At 47.1% G+C, this 13,591-nt stretch overlaps 1 pseudogene; it reads right to left on the bottom strand.

The window, feature by feature from the left end:
* LOC119402244 (uncharacterized) overlaps nucleotides 1-13,096 on the bottom strand; it is a 70,388-nt pseudogene extending 57,292 nt beyond the window's left edge.
* Nucleotides 13,097-13,591: the final 495 nt, after the last annotated feature.

Below are 13,591 nucleotides of genomic sequence, written 5' to 3'. Positions count from 1 at the left end.
GATTGACTGGCTGGCAGACACAGACAGACAGACAGACAGACAGACAGACAGACAGACAGACAGACAGACAGACTGGCAGACAGACTGGCAGACTGACTGGCAGACACAGACAGACAGACAGACAGACAGACAGACAGACAGGACACAGACAGACAGACAGACAGACAGGACAGACAGACAGACAACAGACAGACAGACAGACAGACAGACAGACAGACAGACAGACAGACAGACAGACTGGCAGACAGACTGGCAGACTGACTGGCAGACAGACAGATAATCGAACAATCGTTCGATCTAAGGGGGGCACCGTGTCCGTCCCGTACCTTTACTCACTCGGAGACTTTTCGTCATTGCTTAAAGTGCAGGATTATGCCCATGCAGGTTTTTGACGATTATGGCGGCCGAGGACCACTGTTGTTGCCATAGGCGTGCGCGGGGGGGGGGGGGGGGCAAGGGGGCGAGAAGGGGGGCGCAAAGTCAGCCCTTTAAATTGTAGGGGGGGGGGCGAGAAGAGGGGCGCAAAGACAGCCGCATACATTGACATAATAGGGAGGGGGGCGCTGCGACGAACCTTCGCCCCCCCCTGCGCACCCTGCGCACGCTTATGGTTGTTGCATTCCAAGCACTGCTTAATTCCCGTCTTAAGCCCCAGGAATGTGGGGACCAAAGGCAGGCTGTTGTGAGAAGAACATCATCGCTTTGTTTTCACTCTTGCATCCATTACGAAGCTTAATTGTTTTATTTCGGACTCGAACAATGGGGAAGGTTGGCGGAGGGGGGGGGGGCGCTGTGGTTAAACTTCGCTCCCACTAATGTAGAACCCTGCAGACGCCAGTGAGCACGGAGATGCAGTATACATGAACTTATTAACTGACGTCGTCCTCATGCATGGCTTCAAACGGGAGATATTCGTGACTTTGCAAATTTGTCTTAATGAGCAAATCATTTCGTTACAAACGCGCGAATTCGCAGTGTTCTTGCATTTAACTCAGAATCTTCTATCGTAAAGCACTCTACGGAATTAAAGGATTCAAATCAGTTTCTGGGTCACCGTATAAAAAAGATCTTCCGAGGTAAAATTTAGGAAAAAAAGTTTTAAGTTGATGTAAATTAGGACATGCAAATTGCCCAATAAAACAATAATGAAGACGAAATATACTCTTAACTAAATTTGGCATTATTGTCTGTTAGTTCTCATTAATATTGTGTATAACAAAGAAAAACGAGCCCTTAAAACTCCCGCTTCTTTCCTTCAGATAGTGTATAGTTAGTGTGAAGGCTACCGTGTTTACTAGCGGGAAACCAACACTGCCTAACGGTGGCTTCCCCCTCTCATAACAGCGCAATAAAATATTGCATGTTCACTACTACGCCTCTGCATCACACCATTAAATCCGTCGAACAATATACGAGAGACACTGCCACCAAGATTGCGCAAGGGTGATTATAGGAGTGAGTATCCGCAAAAAGCAAGGTAAAGCTTTCTGCTATAATTTGCCCATCTTGACCGAAGTATATATATGTATAGAGCTGAGCCCCTAAAGTTGTGTATTAGTTTTTTTTTTAATTTATATGTGAAAGCATGGGAAGTTGAGCTAACGTTAGGGCCGGCTATACTAAAATCATGATACTGATATTGAAAAAGACGCAAAAACAAAAACGCAAGAAATAATAAAAGAATAAGAAAAAAAAATTCAGAAGCACTTTGTACACATATATGCGTCTAATACATACAGGGTGGTCACACGAGTTAGCGCGGTTAGAGTCTGTACATATAGTTTTATTCATGCACTTACATATAACATTACTGTGAGATATGTTCATTAACAACACAATAGAAGCGATAATGCGAATTACAAGCGGCTAATTAAACGTGTGTCAATTAAACAATCCCGAAGAGCTCGCACTGCGCGCCCTTGATTGTCAGGGTGTGGCCACGGTCCAAGCACTTCGCTAATTGTGAGCGGTCGTCTATCGAGGCTGTTCGACCGATCACTTCGCTGAACGCGCTGTTCTTCACATTGCGGAAGTTCCGTAATGACGTGCTCCACTGACGCATCGGGACTATCACAGTGGCCGCAGTGTTGGGACGCTCTCCTTTTTATGCGACACAAGAAGTGAGGAGCGATGCGATTCCATGTATGGTTCCATGTGTTAAGGTCCTATGTATTAATGGTCACATGTATTAATGGTTTGTATTAAGCCTCAGAGAACTTGCCACGGCCTATTCAATAGCGCAGCCACATCGGCACTTCAATCAATCAATCAATCAATCAATCAATCAATCAATCAATCAATCAATCAATCAATCAATCAATCAATCAATCAATCTATTTCCTTTCAATTGACTTCGGAAGGGTTAGCGAACGGATAGATGCAGGAGGAAGCACATGACGTTCCTCCTGTGAAGAACCTATGAGCGTCCACGCCGGCGCAATAACATTATAACGATTACTAACTATTTCACGGTCGCGGTGTTTCGTTTTGTTATTCGTTCGTCACGCCTCACGCTTGTCAGAGAGATTCCGCCATATTTCCGCCTAACGCCCGATTCCGCAAATTCCAACGCCATTTCCTGGGAACCGCGTCCGTCTCGCTCGCGGCGACGCGTTTCCAAGCGCGAAACCTTACGCCGGTCGTAGTTCAGCATGCAGGAATTCCTCGTTCATTACGTACGCGCAGCGGAGAGAGTTCTTTACGGCCCGGTGCATTTCGCGGTAGACGGCGATGCGTTGAAGGAGCCATCTCGTAAGAACCTCTGCGAACGGGTTCCCGACTTTCTGCGGTTCCACCGCATTTCGAGATTTTTATTGTTCGTTTTTTTTTTTCTTTGTCCGCGAACTCAACGTTTCGGGATGTAATGTGAAACTGGAATTATTCGTGTGATACTTCATGTCAAGCGCGCGATAACTTTGTTGCTACTGGTTTTTCGAGAAATTGGATACTTCGAGTCAGTCGTACTGAATGCTGCACTGTCGCGGACAACAACCGAAACAACGAAAAATAGAATGTGGCGAACATTTCAATTGCCACCAGATGACGCGGCGACCCAGGACGGAAAGTGAATGTGGGGAACTACGACGTGAAGCAGAACCAGAATCAATGTTCCAAACGACACTGGTGGTTTTTCTATTACTAGACTGAATGAATGTCTTTAATGAGACCGTCCGTCTCCCTCTCCAATCATCTATCCATCTGTCTCCTAAAGTGCGCGTGCGCGCGTGTATGTGTGCACATCAAACTTGGCAGTAATGAAATTACAGTAGTGGACTTACAGGTATTAAATTATTTTTGCTGTAATGAGTAATGTAATAAATTACATTGAACAAGCAATTTTAAGAAAAATGTTCATTGCTTTTCCCACTTACTGACCAAAAATATATTATGTCTACCTCGCTATAACGTTAGAAATTCATCAACAAGGGAAAGAAAAATGGCACGGGCAAATTAAGTTGATCAGAGTGCCAAACGATGCAGGCCCATGTAAGGCCGCCTATAGCATCGGAACTCGAAGCCTTGAATAACTTTGCTTTTGCAAACTTTTGTTAAAGTAATAGTTAATGTATATAGTGTCGTTACTTTCGGCCAGCTGTAATTTGTAATGCAAGTTAATTACATTTTAGCAGTAATATTACCATCGCCGGCGTGTGTGTGTGTGTTGTGTTCTCGCTTACGCGTGCCTCGAATAGCGCCCCGGAAGTTATGTTCACGAAATCGTTATTTCGCTTCTAAACGAATCGTGGCCGTGGCATAGTTGCGTCCGAGTGTCCACCGGTGCCCCTGTCACCGGCCGTCCCAGAACGCTGGTCAAGAGGGTCAGTTGGAAGGACGTAGTGAGGGCTCCTCGAGGCGGCGGCTGTCGTCGCTCGCTCACACACGTCGGAAGCACAAACGCGCCGTGATGTTTTGCTGGCAGCTACAAGTCTCCGTGGGCGTGTATTTGGATCACGGTCGTCCGTTCGGGTTCGCAAGAGGCCGCCGCCGCCGCCGTGTCGGCGATATTCGAAAGGTGGTCAATAAGGCTGAGGCTCGGCCAAAAGGGGCGTTGAGGGAAGACATAAAGAGAACACACTTACGGATTATCTGCAGAGCGTCATGCCACAGCAGCGGGACAAATCAAACGAAAACGTTAGTTCATATACCTCTCTCAGGCTCCTGCGTTTTCCCTTCGTTGTCTTTCCTTCTTATACTGCGTTCTTCTCATGTACACGCAATATATTTTCTTTCCTTTTTTTCTTTTTCCTTTTAAGAGCTATAGTGTCTCCTATTACCGCCATTCCAATTACAGCTTTTATCAGACTACAGCCCAGTGGCCAATGCTCTATGCGCTGGCTAACATACCTGTTCTGTTAATGCGGAAGTCTTAGATGCCTGCATGAAACACGAAAAGTGACCATCCTCGGCGTCAACCAGAGTGATGCAAAAAATCAGGCGAAGCTTGCACTAAGACGCGAAAGGCTTGACGATTCTGAAGACTAATCTGGTTGCTTCTAGTTTGTTTCTAGGCCTTAGCTAGGTGATGCTAGGTTGTTTCTACGTTGATTCTCAGCGCGGACAGGTTCGAGTTAAACCACAGACAGTTAAAGACACGATATGGATGGCCAACCTCCAGAGACGAAACCTCGCGCTGCAACCAAGCGTTCACACCTCTCGTAGATCCACGGGCACGTCGTCGTTGGCGTAGGCCTTCCATCGCTCCGGGGTCTTATCGCGGCCGCCGCCGCCTTTCCCGTTCCCTAGTATTCTCTCCTTGTACGTACTCGGGGTCTTCAGCTCGCCGCCGTCGTTTCGCAGCCATTTTTGTTGTTGTTTTCTCCCGAGCATGGGTCATACCCAGTGCAGGGGAATGGCCGAGTAGGGGTGAATTTTTCCAATATTATCTTTAATGTGTCATTCGTAGAAGCTATAATTAACTAATATAATGAGTTGATGTTTAAATTATTGATAATGAAACATTTAAAGCAGGCAGATTTTAGCTAGATATTCTTTTAGACTGTCGAATGAATTCCTCAAGGGCGAAGAAAACATCCCTGTGGCTGTATCCCAGAGTGGTGGCCCCAAAAGAAAGTATAACCGGCTCTGATACTTCCAAGCCCAGCTGTCGAAGAGGTGGTTCTATGATTCTTTTCCTCAATGTCGTAAACCGGCGACAGGATAGAAAGAAATGACCGATTGTTTCCTCCTGATTGAAGAAGAGGCACAGTGGGGAAATCGCTAAACCTGCTCTATGTAAGTAAAAATTGAGGGAGGTAACGCGGCAACGACATTTTGTTATGGCCGCTTCCATTATTCTTGCCGTGGATAGATCGCTGCGCCAGGAAACTAAGAGGTGCTTATACTATGGAGAAGCAGTCAATACTGGGTCTGAGAAACTTTTTCTGAATGTTAGTGTTGGGCTAACTGTCGCCTTCTTCATTTAGTGGACCAGTGGTGAGTGTAATGGGATTTACCCAATTTCTGTGGTGCATACCCGTTCATGATGATGATAGTTTTCCTGGTATGGGGTGAACAAGGAACGATTTCCTAAACAGCATAGCTGTTAATAATCATGCGATGACGTCATAGTGACTTCCGCACATGACAGCGTCGCTTGGTCATAGGAGGGCCGGTCGCGGAGGCACGTGAGGTGCAGAAAGCTTGCAATATGCCTCAGGGATCGGAGGCACTGCAAAACCACGCTAGGTGCGGGGGGTCAATGTACTCGAATGAGAAGGAAAAAAAAAGAAGAGACGATGGTTTTTGACTTCGAATCATCTTAGGCAAATCCATAAGGCACCATGTGAATTTCGCTCTTCGTCCCCCTCTTTGGTTATCAGGGTGACACAGTAACCTTATATATAGACTATACCGCAGCGGTGGTCAAGTGATGAAAGCGTCCGCCCTCAATGCCAGAGGTACTGGGTTCGATTCCAAGTGCTGCCGGGCACCCACCGCCTGGCGCCCTCTGTTGTAAGCACCTTTTCTTATTTCACTCTCCCACAACGCTGGGCCGCGCTACTATGTGGGGTGCAGAAGTAAGCGTCTTTCCTAATCTCAAACCCATAGGCGTGCGCGAAGGGGGGGGGGGGGGGCAAAGTATGCCCCATACATTGACTTAATAGGGAGGGAGGGGAGGAGCGCTGCGATGAACCTTCGCCCGCCTTCGACCCCCCCCCCCCCCCTCCTCCCCTTCCCTGGCACGCCTATGCTGAAGCCGTTACTGCAGGCTCGTATCACACACAGCACAGCCGCACGATAGCATTGCCGACACAGAGCGAGAAAGGCAAAAGAAAACCGCGCCGATCGACCCCCTTTTTCTTACGTCTAGGCTAGCTGTCGACGTCTAGACGACGGTCGCATAATGAACGCAACCATCAGGACATTTCGCTCGTCAAGCGCTTGTTGCGAGAACGCGTGGCGGTCGTCGAGAGCGGGTGTCACTTTCGGACGACCTCAAGTCGTGCGCAGCGAGACAGTTATTCTTACCGAAACCGGTATCCAGGGCACTTTTATTTGTCTGCTTCATTTCTCGGCTGAGATGCCGTCTAAATGCGATTTCAAGGGCTAAGAGCAGCAAGCCGTCGGAGCTACTGGCACCAAAATGGCTGCTCCGTTTGCTGCGCTGTGCTTTTGAACACGAAGAACTAGATAATAAAACGTGAAAGTGACACGCCTGTTCGCTTCATCAATTTCGCACGCTGCGCGCGCGCGTGTGCTTGGGCGCGTTTTATGGCAGTCATGCCAACCATAGAAGCCTTAGAGGCAAACATTACCATTGTCACGAGTCTCGCGACCCTCCTTGGGCGTGATGTGAGAAGACAAGTTCAGTTTATTCCGAAAACCACCGCGTGTTTACATAGTAAGAATATTACAGCAGGAGGTCCCAGAGTTTTGAAAGAAGACTGCTAGGGGGATCAACCTCCTATGATTACATAAATAGGGTTGGTCACTATACAAAAAATAAAAAAAAACAGCAAGAAAGCGCATAGATGTGAAGAGTAACAATAATAATTCGAAAGATTACAGCGCACACAGACGGGGACAAAGCGAAGAAAGATGAAACAGTAACTTTCTAGGATGCAGTACCGACTAGCTCACCGAGCCATCCTCGTGAAATAATGATGAGGTAAGTTTACCATACCAGTGCATTGGTAAATAATATTAATACTAATTACTGTTAACTTATCTACCATCTCGTCTATTGACTTAACCGTTAACTTGTCAAAGAGAGATAGCTAGAATGCAGAACAGAGAGCCCTAATCGATTGTGCATGTTCAAGTGCGCTGTTCTAACAGTCCGTGACTTGTCAAGGGATTTCGCGGTCAATGCCAATGACCCACGCGTCCAGCAGGGGTCATCCGCAGAGCCGGACGCCTTCTCGAACTATTGAAAGTAGCTACCGCACGTGGGCGCGTACATGCATATGTGAGTCAGGACGGTTGAGGGCGAAGCTAGTCATCACCGGACTTGTTTGGGGCAGCGCTAAAGAACACACGGACAAAGACACATAGTAGACGCCACGGGCGCTGACTTACAACTGAACTTTATTGCCTTTTCCAGTGCATTTATATGTGCCATAATCGCTCGTTGTGACAGCCACGTTTCCCAGAACTAACAAGCAGCGATAAAAAAACAATCTTAACAATCTGTTTAGCTATAGCAGAGGAATTTCACATGGAGCACGCGTGCAAGAAAAAAACACCAAAAAACAAAACAACAACATAGTAAAATAACAACTGGCGGACGCTTCGCGTGTAAAGCATAAACCGATGAAAGATTACATGACAACAAAAGGGAAGGCGGCCACAACTCAGGGGAGTTGTGGTCGCCGCTACATCGGTCAGACCGGCCGATGTTTTAACGAGAGAGCTAGGGAGCATAATTTGAACGTGCGCAATCAAACTGGAGGATTCCTGGGTCAGCACTGCAAACGCTGTGGTTGTACCCCTGATTTTCAACGTACACAGTTCCTCAAGAAAGCGAAAGATAAAACTGAGCGCGAAATCATGGAAGCCTTTTTCATACATAAGGCAGGTGACAACTGCGTTAGCAGGCCTTCAATCGTTCTGTCTGACGCTGAGATTGATTATCTCGAAGGTTTTATTTAAGCGTGGTTCTCACTTGCACTTCCCTTTTGTTGTCATGTAATCTTTCATCGGTTTATGCTTTACACGCGAAGCGTCCGCCAGTTATTATTTTACTATGTTGTTGTTTTGTTTTTTGGTGTTTTTTTCTTGCACGCGTGCTCCATGTGAAATTCCTCTGCTATAGCTAAACAGATTGTTAAGATTGTTTTTTTATCGCTGCTTGTTAGTTCTGGGAAACGTGGCTGTCACAACGAGCGATTATGGCACATATAAATGCACTGGAAAAGGCAATAAAGTTCAGTTGTAAGTCAGCGCCCGTGGCGTCTACTATGTGTCTTTGTCCGTGTGTTCTTTAGCGCTGCCCCAAACAAGTCCGACGATGAACCAGCTCGCCCAAACCAAAGTTTTGCAAGTCATCACCCCTCGCCAGCAGACACACCTATACATCGAATGCGCGCAGACACGGCAGGCCGTGAACCATACGGCCGCGCTCGCTATTCTGGCAAAAATCAAATGAATGTGCAAGCGTACCCAAACAGCAGGATATGAGTCAGCGGTCGTGGCGCTCGTTTCCATTTCCGCGGGGGAATTCCAGAAGGGGAAGTTAAGACTTAAGCGTTTTCGAAGTACGAGCAGGAAGTAGTCAGGTGCGCATGTCCGACCCCCGCACGGGTTGAAGCATGTGAAACAAGTCAAAAGTGAAGGGGAACGTGCATAACCTGAATGAAGGAAATCGGGCGAGGCGACTGCCTGCCTGCATATAGACGTACGCAGGGTTCTTCATATGGGGTGGGGGAGGGGGAGACCCCCCCGCCCCCATACACACGCTTGGTCGAGTTCGACAGAAAATATGAGCCGCAATGGGTGCAAAAATAAAAAATGAAGCAAAAATGAGGTGCTCCTCACAAAGGCCTGCCATTGGTCCCTGGGTTTGCGAGGGTAAAATGGGAAGTGAAGACTTCTTCGGGTGAAACATCAGGGGTTCTTGGTCGTCATTATTGACAAAAAACATGCGTAGGCATAACTATGCGTATTAAAAAATGACGGTCCGACTCAGTAAAGTATCGGGCAGAATTGGCGCCCCCCCCCCCCCTTTAGATGACTACGAGGGCAGGGGGAGGGGGGCCTCCCTGCCCCCTCGTGCACGCGCCTATAATTTCCTGCACGTCTCACAGGCCTAGATCCGCCTGCAACCCACATCAGCATCATCTTGCTCCCCTGTGGATGCGCTTCCACGACTATCATCAGAATGAGCGAATCAACGGCGTTATTCAGAGTGCGGCCCACAATGGGACGTTTACCGTATGCTCGCCTACGCATCATGACACTCCAACGGACACGCTTAATAATTACGCGTTACTTCCCCAGGCTCACTTCTCGCTCGGTCCAATCAACGGTGCGAAGCGTTTACTCGGACTAAAAGAAGCCCTGGGCGAACGAGAAACGTACCTCCCGCTTTGAAATGCTTTTCAGAAAATCGACGATGTTTTATTTTAGGTTTGTATGAATCTTCTTGTCCTCTTAAGATATGTGCAGGTGTGTGTCCTCCGACACTGTCCCTAAATATGTTGTTATTATTATCATTATTAATTATTATTATTCGACATACATAAACAAGGACATAGAGGAAAGGGGGAGCGAGGAGGCTCACAACTGGCCTTGTCCTTGTCCTCAGTTCCCGCTATAACAATCGTCATGACCTACCAACTAGCCCAAGCCGCCACCCTTCGAAGTGACAACTGCCACCTAGAGGGGCACAACGCCTGAGGCGAGGGAATAGATGTACGAAATGAATACAGGAGGAAAGAAGATAGGAAAGTAAAAAAAAAAGTAACGATTACTTCGACAAAAATGAGGGAAAACACGAGAAAAAACGTCTATAGACATTTTGTAAGGGGCTCGAGCCAAAGGAACAACAAAACGAAGGACCCAGGACGTGCCCGTACTGTCTCCTTCGTTTTGCGATTGTCTTGCCTCACACCCCTCATTGTAGTCACATTTCGTTAACTGGTCGCCACAAGAAATACTTCTGATCAGGGTGTCGGAACGGAACGAAAACCGAAAACGAAAAACGAAAAAAAAAAACGATATTTTTGACCGGAACGAAAACGTAACCGAAACTTTATATATTATTTCGTTTCGGAGTGTAACCGAAATTTTTTCAATCGTTTTTCGGTTCACGAGAAATAATAATAATATCTGGGGTTTAACGTCCCAAAACCACGATATGATTATGAGAGACGCCGTAGTGCAGGGCTCCGGAAATTTCGACCACCTGGGGTTTTTTAACGTGCACCTAAATCTAAGTACACGGGCCTCAAACATTTTCGCCTCCATCGAAAATGCAGCCGCCACGGCCGGGATTCGATCCCGCGACCTTCGGGTCAGCAGTCGAGCGCCATAACCACTAGACCACCGTGGCGGGGCTCGGTTCACGAGAAAGCTTCGCAACCCGGAGCAACTCAGCTCGTCCAGTGTGAGCATATCTCAGTGTACAGTATCAGCGCGTACCTCAGGCAGCAATTCCAAAGCAAAGATATGTTGAAATTGTGCGAAAAACGAAAACAGTGGCAACCAGAGATGTTTATATTAACGCAAGTGGACTTTTGCGCGCCTGTCACGCAGGCCAAAAGGGAGAGGGCATTGTCGGCGCTGAAGTTTGTTACAGCGAAAGCTGTTATGAGATCACAACAGCTGATTTTGGCGCCACAGTTGTCCGCCGCTGCCGGTGTCCGTGACCGTTATCGCGTGAAAAAAAGAAAAAAATTGAATGAGATACAAATTTCTAGGATCGGATGGAATTTTAACCCGCGCCCTCTGCGTGGCAGTCGGGTCTTCCACCACAGTGCCACGCTAGTGCTTGTATAACTCCTTCGCAAAAATACTCGATACAGGGGTCATGTCGGGCAAGGAATCGTGTTAACATATGTAATATAGCGTGGCAGAAGAGTAAAATAACAACCAGTCATCACACAATGCTAATAGCGCGAAGAGTGTGTGGTTTAATGCTTCCCACCAGTGTTGCGGAGTTGGCACTCCAGAATTGGAATGACTCCGAAATCATTCCACATTTTCGCGATCCCGGAATGGAATGGGGACAACGCTTGGAGGAATGGAATGAGAATGGAATTAAGCGCCTTTTGCACGGAATGGAATAGGAATGGAATTACGTACTTTTCCGAAAATTGAGCACGTTTTCGTCTACCTGCTGTTTTTCAAACTTCAAACATTAGTAAGTCAGAGCCTCGTATTTAACAATAAAGCAGTATTTTTTTAAATCTCTTGGCTGATTACAAGCACGGTACATTTATGAGCAACCCGCCTACTACAAACCGAGGCATAAATTAGTGTACAAACAAATGGATTATCCCAGCAGATACCGAAGGGAGAAACAAATTGCCCCTGCGCGTTGGTTCCCATTGATACCCCTCCACGAAAGTGGCGAATACTCTATGCACAGCCTGATCTTTTTCTCACGAGCAGTTTAGTGTCTGACACATGTAAACAACCTTTTCGACAAGGAAGACACTGCACACCTGCGCACAGGCGAACACAAAGTTCTCCTCACCCCATCCATGGTTGCGAGGCGTGCTTGACAAGCGTCAGTGCTGACGAGCAATGCGGCCCAGTGTTCCGTATTCGATGAAAAGGTACAAGGTGGCCTAGCGGTGCATTGTTCCAACTAATACCAGCAGATCTAGAGGGTTTTAGATCTAGAAGTGTTCAGCCATAATTCTTCATCATCATCATCAGCCACAGCACAAAGTGCGCATGCTTTATGTATGTGTAGCGGGTACCACGATTTCCCGAAAAATGACGAAAAATTTCATAGTGGGAATTTCGCTACTTCAGAAGAATTACGATGATTTATCGCGCAATCGGTAGCTTGCATGTGTACTTGTATTAGTTGCCCCAAGAGACTTCACAACGGGCTCTACAAAGTCCGCTCTTCCAGTTTTCTTTGTGACTGTGCTGCGTGTTCCGCGCAGGCCTGGTGATCCTTTTATCAGAACAGCGGTCTCAGACATCAGAGCATACACTCAATGACGTGCTGCTTCTGAGATCGTGCTCACTCCCTTGACACAAAGCATTGAGCCAGGGGCGTAGCCAAGGGGGGGGGGGGGGTTGGGGGGGGTTCAACCCCCGCCCGAAAATTTTCAGTTTTGCTTGCGTGTATATACACGTACACATACAAACACACGCACGAACATACATAAAGTATGGTTGAACCCCCCCCGAAAAAAATTTCTGGCTACGCCTCTGCATTGAGCCCACTAAAAGAAAGTCGTATTTGACTTTTGCGAAAACAAATATTATGACTGAAATTAATGCTGGTTTGTGCTAGTTGGTAAGAATTCGTGGTACATTTACTTCCGCTCCTCTGAAGAACGTGTTTTACCCTTGTCTCACTTTCTTAAGAGGAGAGCAAGTAACTACATCACAAATCCAATGTCTTTTTATGATATCCTTAACTTCAAATTTTTGCATTAAAAAAAACCGTTACGAACCGTTACGGAACATTTTTTTTTTCGTTCCGGAACAGAAACGAAACGGAACTTTTTGCGGCGGAACGAAACTAAAACCGGAACGGAAAACATTCCGTTCCAACACCCTGCTTCTGATAGAATAAAAGCAGGACACCGACCATGAAATAAAATGTGGAAAAGGACGTTTCGGCTCCTCTGACGGGAGCCTTGTTCACAATCAGATTGTGAACAAGGCTCCCGTCAGGGAAGCCGAAACGTCTTTTTCCGTGTTTTATTTCATGGTCGGTGTCCTGCTTTTATTCTATCATGTTACTTCCCGACCAGACGGGCTTCCGTCAAAGCCTCGACTTCATGAAATACTTCTATACGCCGATGATGCCTGCAGCCTCTGGACGTTCACAAATCGCTCTACTCTCCACATCAACGGCGACGGTCTGTTTTCGTGACACTGACGAACTTGCGCCCTAGTGGAGTAAAACGATGCACAAACAGGACTGCGCGCAATTAACGACAACAAACTCACGTGATCACGAAGGCTCTCGCGAAGTTTGCGAAGGCAGAGGTACCAGTGCAAGCACTCACCTGCAAAGAGGACGAAATACACGCATTTAAAAAACGCACACACACGATATTACTTCACGGCACACGAACAATTTACACTCGCACAGAAGGCTATCGGCAGCCGCGTATGTATACATGACAAAGATCGCAGGCAGACTTTTACAAACATTTCGGTTGATTTGAAGCAAGGCGCACGTTTATATAGTATAAATTAACGTATTGACGCCCATGTGGCGTAGCCATGCCAATGCGAATTCGTCGTCCGTTCCTTAACATGTACAGCCGTCAGCACGAACGCTCCGCAGCGTGGCCCGAAACGGTTTTATTGACGCCAGCGCCGTGTAGCTTTGGGTTCTGTTGCCGATATGTTACTAATACATGCCGACATACTATCCAAGCATACCGAGGTATTATGTCGGCAACAGCGCCCAGCACTGCGCGGCTGGCATCAGTCAAACAAGTCCAGACCACGC

Source organism: Rhipicephalus sanguineus, chromosome 8 (genome assembly GCF_013339695.2).
Source record: "Rhipicephalus sanguineus isolate Rsan-2018 chromosome 8, BIME_Rsan_1.4, whole genome shotgun sequence".
NCBI lineage: Eukaryota > Metazoa > Arthropoda > Arachnida > Ixodida > Ixodidae > Rhipicephalus > Rhipicephalus sanguineus.
Note: the sequence above shows the minus strand (reverse complement) of the source record. Positions and strands in the feature narration are given on the sequence as shown.